Here is a 26,780-nt window from a genome sequence, read left to right on the forward strand (position 1 = left end):
CTCCCTTGGGGGGGGGGGGGAATTGTTGTAGGCCATTTTTGACGCCCTTGGGAGCAGATCGGCCTATTTTTATTAGGCCAATCTGCCTCCAAGGGGGGCAGAAACCACTAGGCCTGGGGATTTTTTTTTGTGCCAATTTCACGCAAGGGGAGCGACCCCTTAGACAAGGGTCAATCCCCTGTGGGGGGGCACATTTATTTTAGGCCATTTTTGCTCCCCTTGGGGGCAGATTGGCCTATTTCTATTAGGCCAATCTGACCCCAGGGGGGCAGAAACCACTTAGGCACCAGGGATTGGTGTGTGTGTGTATGTCTGTGTTTTGTTTGGGGGGGGCAGCCTTTTGAGCAAGGGTCGCTCCCCATGGGGGCACATTACTGTTGGCCGGGCAGATCTGCCTATTTTTGGAAGGCCCACCTGCCCCCAAGGGGAGCAGAAAGCCCACTAGAGACCAGGGAAGATTTTTTTTCAAAATAAGAGGGTGGGGGTATGGCCATACCCCTACCCCAAATATATGGGGCCAAAGTTGGGCAGATGGGGCAGTTACTCCCGAACCACAACCCAGGGCGGCAGAAAGTCTACTAGATGCCAGGGAATTAAAGAAAATAGTGGGGTGGTGGCTACCAACCAGTATGGGCATGGTTATGCCGCCACCCCAACTGAAGGGGATAACAGTCTTTCAGCTCTCCCCCCGCACACTAAAACACCTTATCTCATGACAAGCAAGAGGACATTTGATTATTTTCAGTTTTGGTTTTACATTTGGCCATGAGAGCTTGGCTAACTCTCAAAATCGTCCCACTTGGAATGGTGAGGGCTGCACGTTTTGGACTTTGGGACGCTGCCATGTAGAAAAATCCACAAGACCTAGACAAATCTGAAAACTAAACATCTGGGTGAGTCCAGGGTGGTGTGCTTCACATGCACCCCGCACCATTTTCTTACCCACAATGCCCTGCAAACCTCCAACTTTGCTGGAAATCACACATTTTTTCACATTTTTGTGATGGAACTTTCCGGAAACTGCAGGAATCTACAAAATTCCTACCACCCAGCATTGTCTCATCTATACCGATAAAAAGTCCTTTCCACTTGTCAGCCTAAAATGTTTTTTTCAAACTGCCCCTGAATTTCGACATGTTTTTGGCTCTTCCCTGTCACAGGCATTTGGCCCACCTACACAAGTGAGATATCATTTTAACTGGGAGACTGAGGGGAACGTTGGGTGGTAGGAAATGTGTCCCAGTGCGGTAATCCCACACAGAAATGAGGGGATAATGTGATTTTTTAGCTAAATTTAAGGTTTGCTGAGGATTCTGGATAAGAAAACACTGGGGGAGCCAACAAGTCACACCTCCCTGGACTCCCCTCCGGTGTCTAGTTTTCAGAAATGTCTGGGTTTGGTAGGTTTCCGTAGATGGCTGCCGAGCCCAGGACCAAAAATGCAGGTGCCACCCCCTCTCACCCCAACCCCCCCCCTTGAAAAAAACAGGTAGTGTTGTATTTAATAATTTTGATGTGTCCAGAAAGTGTTTTGGGGCATTTACTTTCATGGACACTCAGCCTACCCACACAAATGAGGTACCATTGGAATGCTGGGTGGTAGGAAATTTGTGGCTCCTATTACATTCCAGAACTTTCTGTCACCGAAATGTGAGGACAAAGTGATTTTTGGGCCAAATTATGAGGTATGCAAAGGATTCTGGGTAACAGAACCTGGTGAGAGCCCCACAAGTCACCCCTTTGGGATTCCCCCAAGTGTCTAGTTTTCAAAAATGCTCAGGTTTGGTAGGTTTCCCTAGGTGCCAGCTGAGCTAGAGGCCAAAATCCACAGCTTGGCACTTTGCAAAAAACAGCTCTGTTTTCTTTGGGAAATTGTGATGTGTCCATGTTGTGTTTTGGGGCATTTCCTGTCGCGGGCGCTAGGCCTACCCACACAAGTGAGGTACCATTTTTATCGAGAGATTTGGGGAAACTGGGTGGAAGGAAATGTGTGGCTCCTCTCAGATTCCAGAACTTTCTGTCACTGAAATGTGAGAAAAAGGTGTTTTTTTGGGCAAAATGTTGAGGTTTGCAAAAGATTCTGGGTAACAGAACCTGGTGAGAGCCCCACAAGTCACCCCATCTTGGATTCCCCTAGGTGTCTAGTTTAAAAAAATGCACAGGTTTGGTAGGTTTCCTTGGGTGCCGTCTGAGCTAGGGGCCAAAATCCACAGCTAGGCACTTTGCAAAAAACAGCTCTGTTTTCTTTGGGAAAATGTGAGGTGTCCACGTTGTGTTTTTGGGGCATTTCCTGTCGCGGGCGCTAGGCCTACCCACACAGGTGAGGTACCATTTATATCGGGAGACTTGTTGGAATGCTGGGTGGAAGGAAATTTGTGGCTCCTCTCAGATTCCAGAACTTTCTGTCACCAAAATGTGAGGAAAAAGTGTTTTTTTGGCCACATTTTGAGGTTTGCAAACGATTCTTGGTAACAGAACCTGGTGAGAGGACCACAAGTCACCCCATCCTAGATTCCCCTATGTGTCTAGTTTTAAAAAATGCACAGGTTTGGTAGGTTTCCCTAGGTGCCGGCTGAACTAGAGGCCAAAATCTACAGCTAAGCACTTTGCGAAAAACACATCAGATTTCAATGTAAAAATGTGATGTGCCCATGTTGCGTTTCCTTTCGCGAGAGTTAGGCCTACCTACGCAAGTGAGGTACCATTTTTATTGTGAGACTTGGAAGAACACAGAATAGCAAAACAAATGTTATTGTCCCTTGTCTTTCTCTACATTTTTTCCATCCAAATGTAAGACACTGTGTAAAAAAGACGTCTATTTGAGAAATGCCCTGTAATTCACATGCTAGTATGGGTACCCCGGAATTCAGAGATGTGCAAATAACCACTGCTTCTCAACACCTTATCTTGTGCCTATTTTGGAAATACAAAGGTTTTCTTGATACCTATTTTTCATTTTTTATATTTCAGCAAATGAACTGCTGTATACCCGGTATGGAATGAAAACCCATTGCAAGGTGCAGCTCCTTTATTGGCTCTGGGTACCTAGGGTTCTTGATAAACCTCTAATCCCTATTTATCCCCACTACCAGAAGAGTCCAGCAGACATAACGGTATATTGCTTTAAAAAATCTGAAATTGCAGGAAAAAGTTACAGAGTAAAACGCAGAGAAAATGGCTGTTTTTTCACCTCAATTTCAATATTGTTTAATTTCAGCTGTTATTTTCTGTAGGAAACCCTTGTAGGAACCTCACAGATTATCACTGCTGAATTCAGAATTTTGTCTACTTTTCAGAAATGTTTAGCTTTCCGGGATCCAGCATTGGTTTCACACTCATTTCTGTCACTAACTGGAGGGAGGCTGAAAGCACAAAATATAGTAAAAATGGGGTATGTCCCAGTAAAATGCCAAAATTGTGTTGAAAAATTGGGTTTTCTGATTCAATTCTGCCTGTTCCTGAAAGATGGGAAGATTTTAGCACTGCAAACCCTTTGTTGATGCCATTTTCAGGGGAAAAACCTCAAGCCTTCTTCTGCAGTCCTTTTTTCTCATTTTTTGAAAAAAACAAACTTTTTGCTGTATTTTGGCTACTTTCTTGGTCTCCTCCAGGGGAACCCACAAATTCTGGGTACCTCTAGAATCCCTAGGATGTTGGAAAAAAAGGATGCAAATTTGGCGTGGATAGCTTATGTGGACAAAAGGTTATGAGCGCCTAAGCGCGACCTGCCCCAAATAGCCAAAAAAAGGCTCGGCACAGGAGGGGAAAAGGCCTGGCAGCGAAGGGGTTAAACCCATTGTCCCACTCCTCATTATCTTCTGCCCCTGTTGCGACCTGTGAGCCATCCAGGGGCTCCTCGTATTGTGGCATCTCTCCCATTCCTCTTCCTCTTCAATCCATTCCTCTGCTGCCTCTCTCAGAGTGTCTGCAGACTTGTCTCCAGGCCTAAGAGTGACATGCCCTGTGGTCCATTTTCCCCGGGGGGGGGGCAAGGCTCCTAGACCGCTCTGCCTGTCTCACCATATGCTGCAACTCACCTATTAACCTGTCTTTCCCACTCTGTTCTGGATCGGCTTGAGGAGCTGATGGGACGGGAGAAGGGTTCGCCTCAGCTTCCTGCACCTCTAATCTCTCTTCCTTAGGCTCAGCCCGGAACTGGATCCTAGTACCCTGCAGCTGGCAGGATAGGGTAAAGACCATAAGTTGGGGGCTCCCCTCAAGACTCCCCTGGGAGCTCTGTTTGTGTTTGCGCCATTGCCTCTTCAGGCCCAGTTTGTCTTTTCATGACAGAATACCCGCCATATTGACAGAATAGCTTCCCTTTTCTGTCTTTTCTTTTTCTTATACGTTGAGCGAATGTAAGTCAATGTGTGTTTAGCTATGTCCTCATCAAATGTCCCTTCCTTTGGCTATGTCTGGGTGTGATCCTCAGTGCCTTTGTGCCACTGCTTACAATATTTTAGTATTCTTTTTTTTATCTGAAGGGAAAGTTTTTATCACATGGTCCAGAGGGGTGTCCATGGTCCCCATAGGACGGGTGTTTCCTATGCGTACTTCTTGCATTCTGACCGCTGCAATGTCTATCTCTTTTCGTCTCTCTTCCCCCTTCTTAATGTGTATTTGCCTTTACCACTGTTGCTGACCTAAAGCAGTGATGTGCAGGGACAGTCTTACTCAGTGTTACCTGACTTTACTTATATTGTTGAGAGACCGAATTGGTGAACGTCAGCCATACTTATTGCCAATCTGTGCAACACCTCTTCTATGGTGATATCTGGGGTGGGTGAATTTATGGGGGGTCTAAGTGGATTAGTACCTGACGCAATCGTGCTATAACGTTGTCATGTATGTAGATAACTACTTGTGATGCTCGGGATGTGTTGAGACATTCATTGTTTAAGGTTGTGAAATTACAAATATCTTTGAGAAATGCATCAAGAAGAGCCTCTAATACGAGGAAGGATTGTGTTATTATTTCAAACCGCAGGTGTTGTATGGGCATTGGGGTTGCCCATGAGCCCTTTAAATACTACTTTTAACTCAGTGGTATCTGTTTCCTGCCACAGAGAATCATCAACCTCACTCATAGGGATATGTTATAAATCTTCACTTACTTTGGGATTGTTTATTCCGCCCCCCCTGTGTTTTTATCTACACTAATTATTCCCCACTTACGGGACACTTGAGGGGTGTCTATTGGGATGTCAAAAATATGGCAGAGATCGCGCACCCTCTCCTCCTCACTTATATCTGACTGCGTGACAACTGGTGGGTGGACACCTTCCATTTCTCTATAATTTGACCCTTATGATTATAAAACACTGTACTCTTTTTGTCCTCTTTCTCACTCATTACTCATAAAATGCATCCACTTGTTACTGTTGCGCTTTTCAGGTTCACAACCATGGGTCCGACCGTGCTCAGGGCAAAGTAAACTGACACCAACCATCGGGTTGTCCCCTTACCTAAACGTCAGACTCCCCACTGATACTTCAGCCTTGGTCTCTCTCCCTCAAAGACGCCTTCTAGACATGTTAAATCTGGGAATTTGGTGAGCCGGGCGTCTGACTCATTCAGAGCAAGGTCTGCCAGCGCCGGTAAAGTGGCCGTCTCTTACCATGTCAAACTTCACACTTGTTACCCGGTCCACCTCACTACTTCTAGTCTGACCCTCTGGATCTAACTGGGATGCCACCTGGGTAATGCACTGCTGCCTGTCGTGCTAGCTAGTCTTCTGGTCTGACCGGGAATTCACAATTCATTTGTAGCATAACAGCACAACATTGCATTTAAACTCCCAGCTAGTCTTCTGGTCTGACCGGGAAATCACAGTTCATTTGTAACATAACAACATAACTTTGCATTTAAACCCCACATAAATCATCCAAGGATTTCCTCTTGTTATAGTTACCAAAAAGAATCATGCAATTAAAAATAATAAGGTATGAAACCCAAGCTCTCCTCACCGTTTAGGACAGCAACTATTAGAACCCCGACTGCCTGTTTGAATAGGCAGGTGAATGGTCACCTGATCTGTGCGCAGTGTTCTATTCAAGCAGTGCAGGCAGCCGCAGTCCGGGGAAGAGAAGATGGCACCTGGCTGGGTACGCCAGATGTTGTGGAGTCAGGAAATGAAAGAACGACACAACTCTGTTTGGCAAATAATATGAGCATTTATGAATAACGGCCGGGAGGGCAGGGCAGCTCAGTGACTAATACCGCACTCATCTTTGTCATCACGAGCAACTTCTTTATAGTTTCAAAATACCTTAAATGCTTCTTATCACTTGTCATGCATATTGATTTAAGCGGCTGCTTGGTACATTGTTATCTCTACTTATGTTAGCTCAAAGCAATATTTCTCTTTGAGAAAGCTTCTAACTATGCATGTACAGAAAAATGGAGGTTACACATCTGTCATGGACACATTTTGCCTAGTAACCACAGTGCCTTTTGATCTCACGTTCTGAAGCCTATCAGTATGTCCTTCCTCAGCTAACTCCACGCTTGGAAACATTTCTATCTATCCTCCCTTACAGAGATGCTGGCCTTCAAGCATCAAAGCTTATCGTGTTCCCTTTCCAAAACCACCATGGTTTACACTTTCCCTTGTGAACGTGAATAAGAATGTGCGCCCTCCCTGTGAGTGTGTTATCAAGTTATGGCTCAAGCTTTCGTGTTGTGGCCTTCTACTTCCAGGTGCATTATGAATAAATATTTCTGCTCGTCCCTGTCCTTGCACCCCAGTATCCTCTCTATCCTGGGCTCTCTATTTGGACATCATGCACATTCTAGGCCTGTATTCTTCTCTGATCATGTACGATGCTGCACATTTTCCGCCTAATTCATGCATTAGCAAAAGTGGGCCTTCTCCTTTTTCCATATTTTCAGTAAAAAACGCTAGCATTAGCTTTCTATTTTCTACCCCAGTATATTCAGGTGATCATCGTTTTTAAAAAGTGCTTGACCGTTTAAGATGTAGGTAACCCAATACATAGAATCTTGGCAGGGTCGAAAATTTTCCTTAAATTCCTTAATATCATACCCGCCAAGCAGATTTCTGCTGCTACACACATGATATTTTCCACTCCTCATTCAGAATTCGTTTGAAAGACAGACTTACGGGCTTTGACCCAAGACCTAGCTGCACATTGAAAATCTGTTTCACAAGCAACTCTCATCTTTTTCTTCACAATTATGCAGTCAATCACGCAAAGTCAACCTTTTTTTAATGTAACGTATGAAAAACAAGGGGAAACAGTAGCATATGGACAAAGGGGGAGTAGGGACAAGAACAAAGAACTCCAGTTAATATTCATGGTGCCAATGCTGCTCTGTTGTCAAGTCCAAATCCACTCCGGCATGTCATACTTTCAGTAGCATGTTCTCAAGAAATGGACGTCCAGCCATACTGATCCCTTTCTACAATCACTGCACTGGTTACCCTAAGGAACAGGCATCAAATTCAAGCCATGCTGCATTCAGTGGCATAACAAAACTTGAGGGGGGCCCACCTGCACAGTACCTGGGGACCCCTCCCCCTTGGATCCAGTCATGGTCTGCTGGCCATGCAGAATGTACTGTGCTGGGGGGGGGGGGGGGGGGGGCTGGAACTAGTCCCCCACACACAGCTGGGCCTGCAAGGACCTTTGTTATGCCACTGGCTGCATTACGTCTGAATCTATGATCTACCAACAACCCTCCTACTCAGTGCTTAATTTGTGCTTGTTGTTTCCGGTGCGGGCATTTTTGAGAGCTGGTGCTTATTTTTCTGCCTCAAGCATTTACTGCTGGCGGAGGAAGAGAAAAACGAGAAAGCGTCACAGTGGGAGAAAGCAGAAAGCTGCAAGAGTAAGCTGAAGGGGCAGGGAGTGGCTGTAATTGGATTGAAGATGTCTGAGATGGCTTCAGGATTACGCTGCCTGAGTATTCCGTGTTTGCACATTTAATTGCATCACCCGAGTGTTTAAGAAGAGGGCTTTGGGCACCGGCTCGTTTTTATTGACAAATTAAGCACTGCTCCTACTTGCGAGTCAAACTAAACATTGCTTGAGGTACGAGGAGCACCAAACATACGCCACTTTGTCAACTTAACATTCACAAGAATCAAGTCCGCTCCTGCACTGTCCAGACAAATGGTACTACTTACTCCATCGTTTCCACCTGGTACCCAGCTTCTTGTCCTTTTGGTAACAAGCATTTGCAATGCGATAGGTCTCGCATTTGCTTGAGTTAGAGCTTTTGGAGTTGTAAATTCATAAGTGGGTTTTTCTTGCCACATAAATTGGTTAACACTGCCATTGTAACTGCTGTTATTGTACTGCCACGGCGGTAAAAGCAAGGTCACTGCTGGAATAATATTGAGACCACTGTAGTGGACTTGCCACCGCTGTAATGGCATTACCACTGCAGTAATGGAATACTTTCTGTGGTAAAGCTATCAAACAAGGCTCAACTGTTTGAAAAAAAAAAAAAGAAAACACCCACTCCACAGCTCCGTTCTGGTCCCGCTATAGTGTGCTTGAAAGTGGAACCAAGTAGTTTATCACCCAGATTATTTGTTTTTAAAGGGTTTCAACTGAAAACAAACATGCAACATCCGGCCTCTGAAGTCAGCGTGGGGTCTATACTGTGCTGGAACCATCACTTTAAAAGATACAGGACCTCGTCTCTAGACATTGTGTGAGTGTTAGCACCCTCAAATGAAGCTGAGACAAAGAATAATAACCCTTTATATAGTACTGCAGTTTTTGTATCTCTGTAAATAAAAGTGGAACCTTTCTTAGTTTATTAACCTCAGAAGGATGAAGGCGATTTGGCCCTGCAGGAACTTGAACCCTTGAGCTGTGGGTGACACACAGCGAGTGCTTCATTAATTAAGCTATTTCTTCTCCTATCTACCAGTTCTGGGGCTAGCCATTAGCACTTGTGAGCGATGAAGTGTATTTCAAGGAATCCACCATATTTCTAGTGGTGAGCCAACGGACATTGTAGGCCGGACTTTTGCTTGAATTGAGAAATCCCCAGGTGAGTTTTTAATTGTGCCTTTGACTTTCTCTATAATATGAAGTTCACCATATTAAAGATTATAATAAAGCAAAAATCAAAGACTAAAGGCCACATCGTAAAGACAAATGACACTGTTTTAAATTCCAATGCCAAAACTATGGTAATTAACAGCCCAAATTACAGCTGCGTTCTCAAACTCTGATCATTCTCAAAACATAAAGACCCTTACAGACAAGAGAATCACAAACATTGGGTGCAAGGCATCACCCCCGCAGGGGATGGAATGGAGAAACAGATGTGGGTTAGCTGGGTTCAGCGAAGAAAACATAACCAGGAAAAGTAACAATCGTACTCATTAGAGTGGCTGCATGTGACTTTAGGTAAAACATCACTTCAATTACCTTCCCAAGGTTCTGCTTTACACCTGCAGTTTGGCTTCAAATCCAAATGTTGGCTCCAAATTCAGACAGATGAGAAGGCGATGTCTCATGGCGCAACTCAAATCCAGCTACACATTTTGCTGTCTCATAGTATGTTGTGTAGAGCCGAGCTGTGTGAAGGCAAAACCAAAACCATTCGGGAGGAGGGGCCTTCACCACTGGAACAGGAGGAAGCGTGACATAGTGTGATGACCAACAAAAATGTTCTCTTAGTGAAATCCCCCTGGGAGGGAACTAAGCACAAAAGGGAGGGACATTTTGAAAAATGGACCAAAAAAAACGAAGCATTAACTACAGGCACGACCAAGAATAAATGGCAAAGGTTGGCAGGGTTAAAAGCCCATATCAAATACAACATGTCTTGCAGACTGTGCCGCTGCGTGCTGCCAAGCTCGACCTAAAAAGGAAAGACATGTCTCCTCCTCTTGCTCTGACGTAAGTACTACCTACTACTGAGGTATAGCTCCCCATTCCAATCAACACCCTTCACTCTCCAGTGTAGTTTTATGTTTTTTTAAACATGATAGTTCCCACATACCTGAAACTCAGATTCTCCTTGATTCTAGGCAGTTTACCAAATGAGGCCACTGTAAACAAGCACTGGCACAGCCAATCGTGTTGGCTTCAATACAGTGACAGTATTTCAACAGCCTTCAGTAAGACAGAGCACAGGAGTTGCATAGGCAGCAGCGGTGCAAGCTTCCCTCACACACATCTGAACATGCAATACAGGTATACCAAGTGCATCAGCAGTGCACACTATTGTGTATACACATGCATTTCTCTGGTACATGTATAGGTAGTGTAGACACTCACAATATGTACACAAAGTACAGCTGCAGTTCAGGCTTCCCTCAAATACAGAGGACACGTGCAGGATAGTCACCAGCACTGCTAGCTCCCCATGATAGAGTATGGTGGAGTTGTAATATTGCTAGGTGCACTATGTGCACAGTGCCAACGGTTTAGCAGGTGAATAATTAATGGACACTCCATCCTCACTCAGTGGTGGCTGGTAATTTTTGACACCGGTTGGACATAATACTTCACTTCGAATTCTCACAAATCACTCCATTTTTTTCCAGAAACAGTGGGACAACGGAATCACAAGGATAACACACTCAAATGCACACTATCAGTCACCCATGCTCACCTGCATTCACTCACTCATTCTTATTCTCACTCATTCATTCTCACCCACACTCCTTTATTCTCTGACTGCCTTACACTTATTCTCAGTCACTCATGCTCACTCTTTACTGCTACTCACAATCTTGCTCTCTCATTCTCACTTATATGAAGATCGCTCTCTGCTGAGTGACCCGGAAGTGCATGAGTATATGGCTTGCACAGTTGAGGCATACTGGTGAAGTATTTATAGCAAAGCAGAAGCAAGTGGATTGTGGGATGCCTCTTTAGAGAAACAGAAGGTAACAAAGAATGGAAGAAATAGTCAACGCAGCTGGGTCCTGATGTACAACTACCAATTATCAATCAACCGCTACTGAAACGTATCCTGGAAAATATAGTCCAATTCTGAATAATGCAAACCCACTCACGTGCATATCAGTTTTGGGCCGTGCCACACCCTCAGCGTGGGTCTTGGATAATGTGAATAAACTAACATACCATGCCCAAAACCATAGAAAACAGGAGACAAGAATCTATGTGCACAAAGAAAGTTTACAACAAAGGCTTTCCACTATTCCTAAAGCTTAAACCCCTCTTCATGACTCTGGAAGTAAAAAATAATGTATCCAGAGAAGCACTGAAAGAACTCTTGTCCAGTCAGCTCTGTACATGAAGACAGAGAATATTAGATGTCCAGATACTGGGATGGATTTATTTCTGCATGCTTGGATCCAAGAGTTACAGGTAGATTTTCTGACTGGCTGCAGGAGGTGACGGGGACACTAAGGGCATGATTTATGCTTTTTTATCGCCGCATTTACGTCATTTTTTGACGCAAATGCGGCGCAAACTTACAAAATTCAATTATATTTTGTAAGTTTACACTACTTTTGCGTCAAAAAATGACGCAAACGCGGCTCTAAAAAAGTATAAATCAGGCCCTAGGATTCTGACTTACCCCGTGATAGAAGGCAATTTATAGTCCTCTTTTGCGGCCAGCAGCAAGGGGAACATGAAAGCAGGTGCGACTTTAAACAGATACACTGTGTGTTCACAGCTAAACCATGCACAATGTATTTGTTTACTACTGACGCAACGTCAAAGAGTTATTAGGGCTCATGAGTCTGATGACGCCAGACGTCATAGAACGCCCACCCCCTACACGGGCAGCTTCTAAGAGCACTTTATGATAGACAGGTAGCCCAGGCTGAAAGCTAAAGCACCTAGGGCTGCAGTAAAAAGTGACTCTTGCTTTCCGTCTTTGAGGCGCGGTGGAAGGAGGCCTTGGAGAACGGAGGCCAGGGCTAGATCAAGGTAAGCCCTGGTAATGCCATCAGCGTTATTATTGAAAAAGAGCGTGACTGCCTGACCCTCGCACGAGCGAGGGTCATAAAGTGACAGCCAGCCATGCTTCACTAATTTTTACAATTACTATTATAAATATAACACTAGAATATTATTTAGAAAATGAGTACGTTTTGCAGGAACTTGAATGGGCTCCACCCTAAGGAAGCAGCTTCTGCTGTCCTCACTGAAAGACAAGGGGTGCGGGTGGTAAGGCGCAGAGGGATGGGATTTGAAGACTCGGTTGCCTGTAACTGTGCAGGCTTCTGTAGATACGCATAGTGCCCATGCAGCGCACACACTACACCTCTTTATACATGTGTTACCAAATGTCAAGTATCTGATGGAGCTCGTTGGTGGAACTTCCGCCCTACGGCATGGCCCTGGATCTGGTATCTGCTACCCTTTCTCACCGCCAGCCATCAATCATCCTCTAGACCTTTTGGTTCTCTGAGCAGGGTATACGCATTTAATGATACATTTCATTTCTCTCCTCTTTACTTTTTAAACTCCTAACTGGCAAAGTTATTAGAACGAAGTATTAATCTGTTCTGTCTCAGTACAGAAGAAAAACGTAACCTTACTTTACTTTCACTAAAGCCCTTGAATTTCAAGAAGAGCTCTTCTCTCCTACATACTCCTCTAATAATTTAAACTAAACCCTCAACTTTTTAAATCAGAATAACTAGATTATATTCTGTGTCAGACTAACAGGGTTACAGGCAAAGTCAGAAAAATAACTGTGCACTTCTCTCTCCAAAACCTTTTACACTGCACTACATAATGGACATCAAAAGCCAGCTGCTCACACCGAACTAAGGGGGTCATTCCGACCCTGGCGGCCACGGAAGCACCGCCAACAGGCTGGCGGTGCTTCCCAGCCCATTCTGACCGCGGCGGTAAAGCTGCAGTCAGAAAAGGGAATCCGGCGGTTATCCCACCGGATTTCCCCTGCATGGGCTGAATCTCCATGGCGGCGCTGCAAGCAGCGCCGCCATGGAGATTCCGACCCCCTTCCTGCCATCCTGTTTCTGGCAGTTTTTACCGCCAGGAACGGGTGTCGTGGGCCCCCTAACAGGGCCCCACCATGATTTTCACTGTCTGCTTAGCAGACAGTGAAAATTGCGACGGGTGCAACTGTACCCGTTGCACCCCTGCAACTCCGCCGGCTCCATTCGGAGCCGGCTTCATTGTTGCAGGGCCTTTCCCGCTGGGCCGGCGGGCGCTCTTTTGGCGGTCGCCCGCCGGCCCAGCGGGAAAGCCAGAATGGCCTCCGCGGTCTTCTGACCACGGAGCGGCCAAATGGCGGTGACCGCATGGCGGCGGCTACCGCCGCCCGCCGCGGTCAGAATGACCGCCTAAATGTTCAGGAAGGAGAGTGGAGACCACAGAAAATCCCAGCCAACCTAAAGACACTGCTAGGGGCTGTGAAGGGATAGTATGAAGGAAAGCCGAGCACATGGTATATAGAAAAAGGGGAACTGATACGTATTGTATTTCATATGAACTAGCAGACTAGTGCTCCAGGCACCTCTGGTCCTCACAGATCGCAGCTTCTGCGGCAGTTCGGTATCACTTGCATTCACCAGATCTGCAGCATTCCCTCATCTACTCTTGCAGAGCTTTCAAGCGGCTCCTTCTGGGGTATCAGCAGTCCACCTTGTCCTATCTGGCAGCGCATTTTGGGACTTGCGATATTGGAAATAGTAATAATACAAGTACCAGAATGCAAAGAATAAAACTAGACCTGGAAAAGGTATTCACATCTAACATGGAACAACTGGACAGCTGTGGCACTGGTTTGCAGACCATGTGTCAGATGGCCATGGCTCCAGTACTGCATGTGCCCTGGTCAAGTTCAACAGATGACTATTGCTCTACTTCCAGCATTTCCTGGCTGCCCGGGCACCTGCCAGAAGCGTCCTTCATTGCCCTGCTACACCCAAGCAAATTCTGTCTCATAGTGTCACTGCTAGAGTATGGAGTTTTTACTGTGACACTGTAATCGAGATCCTGGCCACATCAAAAACTATATCTTGAGCACAGACTGGGCCAGTTCAGACCTGCTATGTGTCACAATTACTCGGGCAGGATGGTGCTAACCAATCACTTTTAATGAGACAGGTGCACATCAAAATAACTGAAATCACTACCCAAAGCCTTACACACTAAGGGCCTCATTCTGACCCTGGCGGTCTTTGACCGCCAGGGCGGAGGACCGCGGGAGCACCGCCGACAGGCCGGCGGTGCTCCAATGGGGATTCCGACCGCGGCGGTAAAGCCGCGGTCGGACCGGCACCACTGGCGGGGTCCCGCCAGTGTACCGCGGCCCCATTGAATCCTCCGCGGCGGCGCAGCTTGCTGCACCGCCGCGGGGATTCCGACCCCCCCTACCGCCATCCAGATCCCGGCGGTCGGACCGCCGAGATCCGGATGGCGGTAGGGGGGGTCGCGGGGCCCCTGGGGGCCCCTGCAGTGCCCATGCCACTGGCATGGGCATTGCAGGGGCCCCCGTAAGAGGGCCCCTACAAGTATTTCACTGTCTGCTGCGCAGACAGTGAAATACGCGACGGGTGCAACTGCACCCGTCGCACAGCTTCCACTCCGCCGGCTCGATTCCGAGCCGGCTTCCTCGTGGAAGCCTCTTTCCCGCTGGGCTGGCTGGCGGTCTGAAGGCGACCGCCCGCCAGCCCAGCGGGAAAGTCAGAATTACCGCCGCGGTCTTTCGACCGCGGAACGGTAACCTGACGGCGGGACTTTGGCGGGCAGCCTCCGCCGCCCGCCAAGGTCAGAATGAGGGCCTAAATCATGCCTAACGAAATATAAAGTGTAACATTTCAAACATCTGCAACCTGAAAACATATCAGAACCATGCTTTCACTCTTCCCCAACCTATAACGACACTGTTACTAACTACATAACCAAGCATATGCACCCATTCAATCAAAACCAAAATGCCCACCACTAACATGACGGACATGCTGACACCTACCTGAAAAAAGGGGTCACCTAACATCAACGTGTCAATCAAAGTGCCTTGCTGACTCCATCCCACCGGCGAACCTTGCCAGTGGCCACCTGCCACAGCCAGAACTGCACCAAAGAAGATCTAATCTTGCGTCAGACTGGCCAGGTAATGGTAAACAAACGTATTTGGGCCTAATCCCTGCTTTACCGAAGAGTTCTGCATTTCTGTCAGTTTTTGTTGCAATGAATCTGCGACTGCCCAGTGACTTTCACACACTATTTAAATGTGATTATCAGTTGCATTGAGAGTGTGAAGCTGGACAGTCTGTCACACTTTGACTTTGGGTATTCATCCCTTGTAGAAGCTTGCTTCTTTAAAGTCGTCACTGCTTTCTTATAAATATAAAACATCTTTCTTAAATCCTTGTGTTAACACATTTCACTGTTACTTTGTGGAATGGATGGTATGGTATTGGTTTACAGATGTGCTCTGGTAAAGGGTCTAGCACTGAAGTATGCAAAAAAGTGATGGATGAAATGCTTGAATTAATCTCAGCCACTGGTAAAAAGTCTGGCGATGCTCACAATCCAGTATTATTGTGCACACTATGCCATCTCAATTTGGACCTAGGCCCAGCCATTTGCAAATCAGTCTTGACCCTGCTCCAGTAGGAACAGTGCAGCCCGAACTGCCAAGCCAAGTCCTCCCTGAACCACAGCACAGGCAACCCACAACGGCTCATCAGTCGAGTATAGCTTGGTTCCAGTGGCACAGTGTGCACAGGACCCATGTCTGGGCATACCTGTGCAATGGGTAAGCCCGGACATTGGTCCAGTTCTTATCGTGCCATGGGACTCAAGCTATATCTCACTGATCAGACCTAAATAAGTTAAACTTAGTCTGGAGTTGCTTGTGGCCTCATCTGGAGGGGGCTTCGCCTGGCATTTCAGGGCAGACTGCTTCCATGAGGAGCAGGACCGGTACTGAATTGCATAAGGCGGGGTTGTCTAAAGTAGCATAGTGGCCACAAATACAATGGACTATACCGCGGGCCATAACAATTGACAGTGGCTGACATTAATTCAAGCATTCCTTCCATCACCTTTTTGCTGTTTTTAGTTTACATCCTATGTGTGACGGGTATGCCTATATCTGGTTCCCTTGCTCACTCTACAATAGGACTCAAGCTATAACTCACTGATGAAACCTAGGTAGGTTGAAACCGGTCTGAGGCTGCTTGTGGTCCCTTCTGGATGGGGCCTGGCCTGGCATTTTGAGATGGACTGCTCCCATGAGGAGCATGGTCAGTGCTGATCTGTAAAAAGCAGGTCTTTGTGTAGAATAGCATGGTGGGCGAAAAGCAATGGCCTGCAATGCGACCCAGAGCAATTGACAGTGACTTAAATTAATTTAAGCATTGCTTCCATTACCCTTTGTAGTTGATGGTAAAGGATTATGGAGCTGGGAATTCAGCCTATTTGATGGTTGAAGAGGTTTTCTTTTAGGAGCGAGGAGGGCTTATCAGGGAGTTACTGGCAAAGCTTCTACATGGCCCCATGCCAAGTGAAGCAGATTCAGCCAGTCCTGCCATTAACTTTTATACCAGGAGCACTTTGTCTAGTGTAAGATTGCCTGTCTTAGGTATGGCCCTACAAATCACAGAAACCATAGCCGGGGCTTGCTAAAAGTGTCATGCACGACATTGGGTATCATGGCAACTTTATACTGCATACAGAATTTATGATTTTATTATGTTTAAAGTGGCAGGAAGGTGTGGTCATGGTATGCTGGGGCTGGTGTCATGCCTACAGGTGCCCATTAGCTAAATCTCCTGTGCAATAGTGTAAACCAGTACGAGCTTTTTAGCCAGCTGCATAGTGCATCCTGCAACCTGTGGGATAACACCTCCCACCATCAACGTGAACTTAATTTAAGCAGGCAAAGTGCTGTTGGCTAAAAACCAGAATGATCTTAACGCATTACACATAATATGAAGCCATTTGACTGCATTGCATGCTTGTATTTGTTAGTGGTGCTCGGGGGATCTCCTCACAATTATGTGCCTACGATTTAAAGTGTGCCTGTACATTATTTTCCTTGGCTGGTGTGGTCATATCTATTATGGATGAAATTCTCCAGTGCTGTCTTTTAGGGGGTAGCGGGGTTTTATGGGGAGTGACAGGGGATAGGATGAATCTAATCCTGTCTTGTTGTCAAATGCCCCCATGTTGTGTGTTACACCCTCAGCCAGACCTGCATTTTCAGTTAACAGTACTTTCAATGTTGGTATTTTCACCCCGTGGTTATCATGTTAAAAGTAAAACTGCAAGTCTCATAATGCAGTGTGTTCTAGGTTAAAAAGTCAGATCTGGCTGAAGGTATCACATATGACAGGCTACAGGGCAGGTGTGTACTGTGTGTTAGGACATGGGCTGCAATGCCTATGGGCCCTGATGAGGGAATGGGAAGACAACCTCTGCAGTCTTTATGAGTATAAATTATTTTTATTTTTTACTGTGTTTAAGAGGCAGGATAACACATGTAAAGCTCTGCAGTTAAGCATGTGTGTTTTGGGTTGACTGCGCTTGAAGCCTTGAAGCGAACAAGGGATTCCTTGAGTTTGGGGTGAACCAGGGGTTCCTTGGGTACCTCTTCCCATTTGTGAATGGTTTACAACCTTCTTTGAGGTGTCGGTAAAATATTACTATTTTGCGTCCAGAATTTGGTCGCAAAACATTAATACATCCTCCTGCATATCAGTATTTGGAAGGGGCGCCCCTTCTAAATACCGATTCACAAAGCATGTGTATTACAGAATACTTTTTCCATTTGCAAATGGCCTCATTGTCCGAACCGGAGCGTTTGCAACCTACAAAATAGTTTTGTACATACGGCCCTTATCTCTTTAACTTCTGAGACTCAGATTCACCTCGATTCAACAGTGTTAATCAAGTGAGACCACTGTAAACAAGCACTGACACTACCAATTGTTTTGGCTTCAATAAAGTGCCAGTATTTTAACAGCCTTCAGTAATACAGAGCTCAGGATCAGCATAGGCAATAGCAGTGCTGGCTTTCCTAACACGCACATAAACACACAATGCAGGTACACGCAATGCACGCTACTGTATATACACACGCATTCCCTCTAGGAGCATGTTTAGTTAGTGTAGACACACACTCACAAACACACCCAAAATAGGCACAAAAAGTACACTGCAGTTCAGGCTTCCTTCGTATACAGAGGACACTTGCAGCATAGTCACTAGCACCGCTAGCTCCCATGATAGAGCATGGTGGAGTTCTAATATTGCAAGATGCACTATGGGCACAGTGCAGGTGAAATGAATAATTCCCGAACAGTGCATCTTCACTGAAGGACAAGTCGTGCATGTGGTAATGACTCAGTCGGGAGGCATTTCAAGACTCAGTTGCCTGTAACTGTGGAGGCTTCTGTAGATATGCATAGTGCCCACAACACCTCACCTTTTCATACATGTGTTACCATCTGTCAAGTATCAGATGCAGCTCGTTGGTGGTACTTCCTCCCGCATGGCTCTGCATCTGGTATCCGCTTGAACACCAGCCTACCCTTTCTCACTGCCAGCCATCAATCATCCTCTAGACTCTGAGCAGGGTATATCCATTAAATGATACATTTCATTTATCTCCTCTTGACTTTTTAAACTTCTAACTGGCAAAGTTTTTAAAAGCAAGTTTTCATCAGTTCTGTTTCAGTACAGAAGAATTTGACCTCACTTTACTTTCACTAAAGCCCTTGAATTTCAAGAAGAGCTCTTCTCTCCTAAACAGGACTCAGATAAGTTGAACTAAAGACACATATTTTTAAATCAGAATTGCTTTATCATAATCTGTGACAAATGGACAATGCTAAATCTAAAGTCGAGCACAGGTTATACAGGAAAAAGTGGAAGTGATGCTTAATCTATTCCACATAAACCAGGGGAACACTGCTCCAGGCACCTCTGGTCCTCACAGAGGGCAACTTCTGCAGCAGTTTGGTATCACTGGCATTTACCAGATCTGCAGCATTCCCCCATCTACTCTTGCAGAGCTTTCAAGCGGCTCCGTCTGGGGTATCAGCAGTCCACCCTGTCCTAGCCTACATCGCATTTTGGGATTTGCAGTGTAAGAAATAGCAACATTGCGAGTACCATAATGCAAAGAATAAAACCGGGACTGGAAATGATAACTCACATCTTACATGGAACAACTGAAGAGCTGTGACACTGGTTTGTGGTCCATTTGTAGAATGGCCAGGGCTCTAGTACTGCATGTGCACTGGTGATATTCAGTTGGGTTACTGTCACTCTCCTTCCAGCATTTCTTGGCTTCCCACTCACCTGCCAGAAGCTACCTTCATTGCCCTTCTACCCCCAAGCACGGTTTGATTCATAGTGTCACCATTGGAGTATGGAGTTTTTACTGTGGCACTGCAGTTGAAATCGTGAGCCCACCACCTCCTGTGTTTCGTTTGAGCAGAGTCCGGGCCAGTACAGACCTGCCACGTGTTATGGGCAAGATGTGCTAACCAATAATCACAACAGGTCTAAGTGTGAAAAAGGCTGCTTCTATGAGACAGGTGCACATTACAATAACTGAAATACCAGCCCAACACCTTACACGCTAAATCATGTTTCAATAGCTATGAAATGTACCTATCCAAACATCTGCAACCGGTAAACATCTCAGAACCTTGCTTTGACTGTTCCCCAACTTGTAACAACATTGTTACTACATAACCAAACATATGCACCCGTTCCATTAAAATCAAACCGCCGGCCACTAACGTGACTGACATGCTGAAACCTACCCGAAAAAAATAGCTCCCTAACAGCATCACGTCACTCAAACCCCCTTGCTGACTCCGACCCACTGGAAAACCTTGCCAGTGGCCACCTGCCACAGCGAAGTCTGCACCACCTGCTAGAGTCACTGGGAAGAGATCTAATCTTGCTTCTACCTGACCCCCTAATGTTATATTAACAATTTTTAGCCCAAATCCCTAATTACCGCAAGAATTCTATGTTTCTGTCAGTTTATTTTGCAATGAATCTGTGGCAACCCAGTAACATTTCCAGAACACAAGCAACCAAACAGTTTTTTGTATAGCTCACTTTTGAACCCTGGTGGGATGGGTATGCGCAGATGTGGGTCCTGTGAACACTGTGCCATTGGAACCAAGCTATACATTGCTGTTGAGCCCTTATAGGGGGAAAACCAGTCCTGGGTTGCTTGTACTCCGGTTCAGGGAGGACCTGGCCTGGCAGTCCAGGATGGACTGTTCCCTTTGGAGCAGAATCAAGGCTTATTTGCATATTGTTGGGTCCAAACTGAAGTGTCATGGTGTGCAAAATAATGATAGACTGGGATGTGGCGTGATTATCAGCTTCTGAGATTAATTCAAGCCTTCCATCCATCACTTTTTGTATACTTAAGTTTGATGCCCTGGGTGGGACAGGTATGTTTACATGTGGGCCCTGTGCCCCCTGTGCCACTGGCACCAAGTTATATCCAACTGATGAGTCCTAAAAAGGATGAAACTGGTCTTAGGCTGTGTATGTTCTGATTCAGGGAGGACATGGCCTGGCAGTTTGGGCTGGATTGTTCCTATTGGAGCAGGGTCAAGACTGATTTGTATATGGCTAGGTCCAAACTGAGGTGGCATGGTGTGCAATATAACGATTGACAGGGATGCGGCCTGAGTAATTATCAGTGATTGAGATAAGTGAAAACATTTTGACACTGACGTTTTCGTGGACGGCTGCAGGCTAGGGGGTGCTTACATAGTTTGACCCAAATAGGCCCCAGTTTCAACATTCTAGTCCACACTTCCTGCTGTGCGGGCTGGTTTGAACATTTTGGCTCGGGGGATACTGGGTTTGCGTCTTGTCCTGATAATGGAAATGGATTAAGACTTTTGAGCCGTCAGTAATTGCTGCGAGCGTGCAGGGCTGTGCTGTCAGCGAGGAGGTTACCATCTCCCTTCATGGACCCTACTATATATGTCAGTCCGAGTGCGGCAAAGCATCCCCAGCACCTCACTGGCCAAGTGTTGTCAATGTATTCCAACACAAATACGACTTAGGAGCGAGTGTTAATTAAAAAGAACCTAATGAGACTTTGCCTAATTAATGCACAGCCTAAAGAGGGAGGGGGGCACAGCAGAAAGGTTTCTATTAATTTAATTGGCGATCTTATGAAAACAAACTCTCAGGTCAGAAGCGTTCACTGAAATATTGCACTTTATGCTAGTAATGTGCTAAAAAAAAAAAAATTAATTAGATCATACGTTACCTGTTTTTCCATCAGACCTGATAATGAGTCGGTGTTGCAGGCGAAGTGTTACGCAGGGCGAACAGCATGGGGTATCATCGCGACTTACCTGCAGCTCAATGTTTGTCAGAATGAAAATATGTCCTTGCGGCAGAGAGGTGGAAAAAGAGCATTACTGCAGCTGCATTCCCTGGCCCAGCCACCGGAAGCGACTTGTAGACTATCCATGGGTTCACGCTTCTTGGGGCCTGTGTTAAAGCGGCAACAGTTCCAGCCCTGGCCGGGTCACTGTAAGGGCAGGTATATACGTCGTCGTTACTAAGGAGCTGTATTTTCGAAGAAGCGCTCCTACACCTCACCAGCAGGTGTCAGTGTAAAACAAGTACCCGCCTCTCCGGCATCACTGCCGTGTCACTTCACCGCACGGACTCCCGTTGACTTCCTGCTTTTACTTCGTTGCATTCTCAGCCCTGGCGATGATGTTCTGCTGTCAGTTTAAGGCCTGTTCTTTGCTTCCATCCACAGTGACTGTCCCCATCTCATTATCAGACCAGGCGTCACCTTAGGATCTTGCTTTTTCAGCTCCGGACTCGGACTGAACGTAGGCATGGGCACCAAAATAAAGTGGCCTTCATTGCTGAATTTCAAAGCGAAAAAAGTGGCCCATGTTTGCAAATTGGGGAAGTTTTTGCCTTGTAAAAAAACGCTGTACAAGTGTTTTGCAAGATATGAAAGACTGCATTGATTTGAGTTTGTTGCCGGTAGTGTTTGTTTTAATATCATGGAATCAACAGTAAAAACCATTGCAGCAGACCATAAAACAGGCCCACAAATATACAAATAATTGGCCGACACTGCCCTGTTGCACCAGCCCATTGGGCACTGCCTGATTGCCCTGTCGGCAGGGCCACCGGAATAATGTGATTCTGTGGCTACAACCTTTTTTCACATAGTTATCGATTTCCTGCATTTGAGACATATTCCATCATCTCCTGCTTAGTCTGCACATTTCAGAAAAAAAATAAGTTTCTTGCTTAAACGGATCAAAAATTACTAAAAACATGAGGACTTGTTTGCTGTCAGTGGTAGGCCTTCCCAGAGGTTAACTGGAACTGCTTCAGTTGAATTTAATTGTTAAACTGGTATCAAGGTGAAATCCTTTCCCAGACAGTGTTTATTATCAAGTATAAAATTTACAAAATAATGGAGTACCAAGTAATATTATCAAAAATGTGCCGAATGATGCGACATACTTTGGTGCTCCCCTGCCGCATAATCCCAGTGGCCTTTCCAGTAGGCCAATCCGATCCTGTTGTCTTGCCTTCTCAAAGGACCTTGTTACTTCAGGGTAAATCGCAGCTCTGGTCAGCAGATACCACTTGTCTCACTCTTCCTCTCTAATCCCCATATTGCAACAGCCAGTGCTTGAAATGGAAAAATAGAAGTGCAGGTACTCTGTTCCAGAGTACCTGCTTGTTTGTGAGAAGTGCTGGTACTCTCTAATTAAAAATATTACGTTTTTTCCCAAGAAGTGCAGGTTCTCTAACTCTCAAAATAAAAAAGTGGCGGTACTCAGTACCGGAGAGTACCGGCCCATTTAAAGCACTGGCAACAGCTGCTCTCTCGGCCAAATTGGTAGGTGTCCCTCACTGTAAGGACGGTGCCTGGTTCGCCCCTCTGGGGCTGTATTACCTCCGCAGCACTGTAAACCTTGGCCACTAAGTATGGTTACAAGAACAATATTATGAATTATCCACTAGTGGGAATATTAAGAGATGGAAGGGCGTTCTACTGAAAGTAATAGTGTTAAAATACTTTACTGCATAGATGAAGAAATTCTTAAAAATATATCTCAGATGTAATATTTAAGCAGCCTATAAGATAACAAAATCAATATAAATGGCACCAAATTTGTGATTCAGTAGCAGCCAGACTTACTTTTACAGAAACTATTCAACTTACATAGGATAGTCACGTGTGTATCGAATCATAGGTCACTCATTCACATCAGTTTAAAGCTACAACATGTTCTCTCATCATAACAAAGGAGTATAAAAATAGTTTCCAAATAAATCTGAAAGACTCAAATTACTTAATTGCCAGCTGAATAAATGCAATCGCACGCCCACTGTCTCTCTTAGATTGGCCTTTGTAGCCTGCCTTTACAGCAACTTCAGTAGTTCGAGAAGCAACTTCTGTGATCTGCAGACGTAAAAGTCGAATCCTTAAATCTTAGGGAGTGGGGCAAGTGCAGAAAAGATGCCCAGTCGGTGCTTTGTTCATATTATGTGAACAACAGTGCCCCTCTTTCTTTCAGGTTCTATGCCGTGCCCCTTCAAACTGAGGCTCCCGAGGTCTGCAGGGGGCTCTACACGGATACTCTCTCATGGGCCTGCCAGTGGCAACTGATCATTCCCCAGGCACTGTTTAAGCGTTTTCCGATACCCTCTGATGCCATGCTGACCCCGGGACCCTCGCCAGTCCCACCTGCTCCAGCACTGACACAGACGCTGCCACCCTGTCTGCCACCACCTATTCTGGAGCCTCTTCTAGCGTCTGGCAAGAGCCTGAGGTTCCGCAGGCAGGCTCACTGCTTGCTCGGGGTAAAGGAGTATAGAGAAGCAGTGATGACGTGCATGGGATCTTCGGGGCAGATTCTGACTTCTCTCAGACTCTAGAGGAGCCTAGGGATATGAGTAACGGTGACATTTCCATGCAGATTTACTGAGTCTACGAACTGCAGGTGGGTTGAACACATTGCCTGAAATAGATAATGCTCCACTTCCGGGTCCTGCTGCAGTGACGATGGCGTCCTTTCACACTGTGCTGAGGAAGACAGCTGAGGTACTTGAACAGACTCTTTCTGTTGAACACCGACCCAATATCCTCACAGAGCTTCTACAATCCATGTCAACTCCACTGGAGCCTCCCCTCTTTTTGAATGACAATCCCCTTGATGCTGTGGAGGGAACCATGGAGAAGCTCACCTTAACCCCTCTTGCAATACACTCTAATGGGCATGACAATCTATGGTGAACACCTTTTTGGAGAGAAAGCAAAAGTTGCTTTGAAGCATTTCAAAACATGTAATGCTACCACAAGATTGCTTGGCCTACAATCCTAGGCAAAGGATTTCAGGCCATTTCGGAAATTCAGCGGATTTCCTAAAGATGTCTTGCACATGCAGTGTCAGTCTGCCCCTGTCACCCAGCTTCAGCAGCAGAATCCCTTTGTCCACCAGTACAAGGGTATAGGCAAAGGAAGTGGCAGCCAAACCCGGCCTTCTGCCTCCTCCATCTTCTCTCCATCACCCTTGGGGAAGTTGCTGTAGTTTGCCCTTGAAGAAACATGTGCAGCTGGTGGAAGGGTAAGTATTTTTTTTTTCCACAGGCTTAGAGTTTGCTTTGTCGCCCTAAGTGGGAAGGGTATGCCCAGACGTGGGTCCCGTGCTTCCCATGCCACTGGATTCAAGCTAGCCTGGCTGATGAGGGGTGAAACCCCGAAACCGGTCCCTGGATGCTTGTTTTCAGTCCAGGGAAGACCTGGCCTAGCAGTTCGGGCTGGACTGTTCTCGTGGGGAACAGGGTCAAGACTGATTTGCATATGGCTGGGTCCAAACTGGAATGGCATGGGCAGCAAAAAAACGATGGATTTAGGCCCAGATCACTGTACTGGGGGTGAATGTTTGACAATGTTCAGCATTCCGTCCATCACTTGTTGTTTTTGCTTTGTCGCCCTAAGTGGGAAGGGTATGCCCAGACGTGGGTCCTGTGCTTCCCATGCCACTGGATTCAAGCTAGCCTGGCTGATGAGGGGTGAAACCCCGAAACTGGTCCCAGGATGCTTGTTTCCAGTCCAGGGAAGACCTGGCCTAGCAGTTCGGGCTGGACTGTTCTCATGGGGAACAGGGTCAAGACTGATTTGCATATGGCTGGGTCCAAACTGGAATGGCATGGGCAGCAAAAAAACGATGGATTTAGGCCCAGATCACTGTACTGGGGGTGAATGTTTGACAATGTTCAGCATTCCGTCCATCACTTGTTGTTTTTGCTTCGGAAACCGGTCCCAGGATGCTTGTTTCCAGTCCAGGGAAGACCTGGCCTAGCAGTTCGGGCTGGACTGTTCTCATGGGGAACAGGGTCAAGACTGATTTGCATATGGCTGGGTCCAAACTGGAATGGCATGGGCAGCAAAAAAACGATGGATTTAGGCCCAGATCACTGTACTGGGGGTGAATGTTTGACAATGTTCAGCATTCCGTCCATCACTTGTTGTTTTTGCTTAGAGTTCCATAACATCAGACCAATGGGTTCTGAAAAGTGGAAAAGGGGTATACTCATAGCCATTGGTAGTATGCAATTTTGCAACCATGGCTTTTTTTGGCATAATTATGCATTTCCTGTATTTGCCACATATTTTGAAATGTTCTGCATAATTTGCAGATTTTATAAAAAACAATTCAGTTTTTCACTCAAATGGAACAGAAATTGCTAATAACCATTTGTAATCCAAAGAGTCTCATGTTTGGTCGAGTTAGAGCTATTAGTGTTGTAAATTCCAAACTGGTCTTTTCTTGCCACATACATTGAAAATGCAAAGTAAAACAGTTGACATAAGCAAGCCGATTTAAAGTGCCACGCCCACCATGAGGATGAACGCAAATGAGAGACACAAAAGGAAAAAGAAGTTAGCTTGCAGTCAAACATATCGGCAAACGTGCAACTATCCACAAACTGGCCTATGTGCATAGGGTCGATGGCCAAGGTGGTAACAAAACTGCCCCAAGGAGGGACAAACGTAAAGTATTTACTAATGATAACAAAGCATTTTTGAAAGGCAAGCCCATGAACGAGTGATATTGCTGGGGGCGTGCGGTGGGCGCGGTTATAAACCCACAGAGATTACAACACATCAGAGTGCCTGTACGCTCAACCTAAAAACGTAGCAAGTTATGTTGCAGTGTAGTGGAATGCCCTTCACAAAAGTCGACTGGTTAGTTTTCAGTTGCCAATTGCTGTATTTGAGTGTTAAACAGCTACTAATGAGAGGGAACCTTTACCCAGAAAGTGCTGCCATGTGTAGGAAAACAAATGCAGTAATACCATCACAAAATATGCAGCATTACGTAGCATAATTTGACTTTTTTGCTGTATAGTTTATTCAGTTCTGCCACATAATTTGGTCTGCCCACATTGCATAATTCCAGTGGCCTTAGGTATACTGCTCCCTCCCAGCTGTAACCCACTGCACCCACTCACCCCATCCCTTAAATTTGATGACCATGTTCAAATGCTGCAGGAGGAGGTGGCAGTCTTGTTGCATAAGGGAGTAGTAGAGTTGGCTCCAAAGCAAAAAACTGGGCTGAAAGGTAAATGGTGTCCCTCAACTCCCTGGACATGTATTTCCACATACCAAGCCTTCTGTTTTAGAGGAGGTACCTGCGGTTTGTGGAAGGGTCCACTCACTACCAGTTCACGGTCCTCCCATCAGCACTTCAAGTCTTCACAAAGATGAGGGCGGTGGTTGCAGCCCTTCTCAGAAGATCTGAGATAGGCCACATTACGATACCTGGACATTTTGCTCCGTAGAGC

General features: G+C 45.9%; 1 protein-coding gene across 2 annotated transcripts in view; it reads left to right on the forward strand.

The window, feature by feature from the left end:
- Positions 1-26,780, forward strand: part of MACROD1 (mono-ADP ribosylhydrolase 1) — a 2,310,829-nt gene that overhangs the window by 2,185,443 nt on the left and 98,606 nt on the right. The window lies entirely within an intron of this gene.

This window comes from Pleurodeles waltl, chromosome 9 (assembly GCF_031143425.1).
Source record: "Pleurodeles waltl isolate 20211129_DDA chromosome 9, aPleWal1.hap1.20221129, whole genome shotgun sequence".
Lineage (NCBI taxonomy): Eukaryota > Metazoa > Chordata > Amphibia > Caudata > Salamandridae > Pleurodeles > Pleurodeles waltl.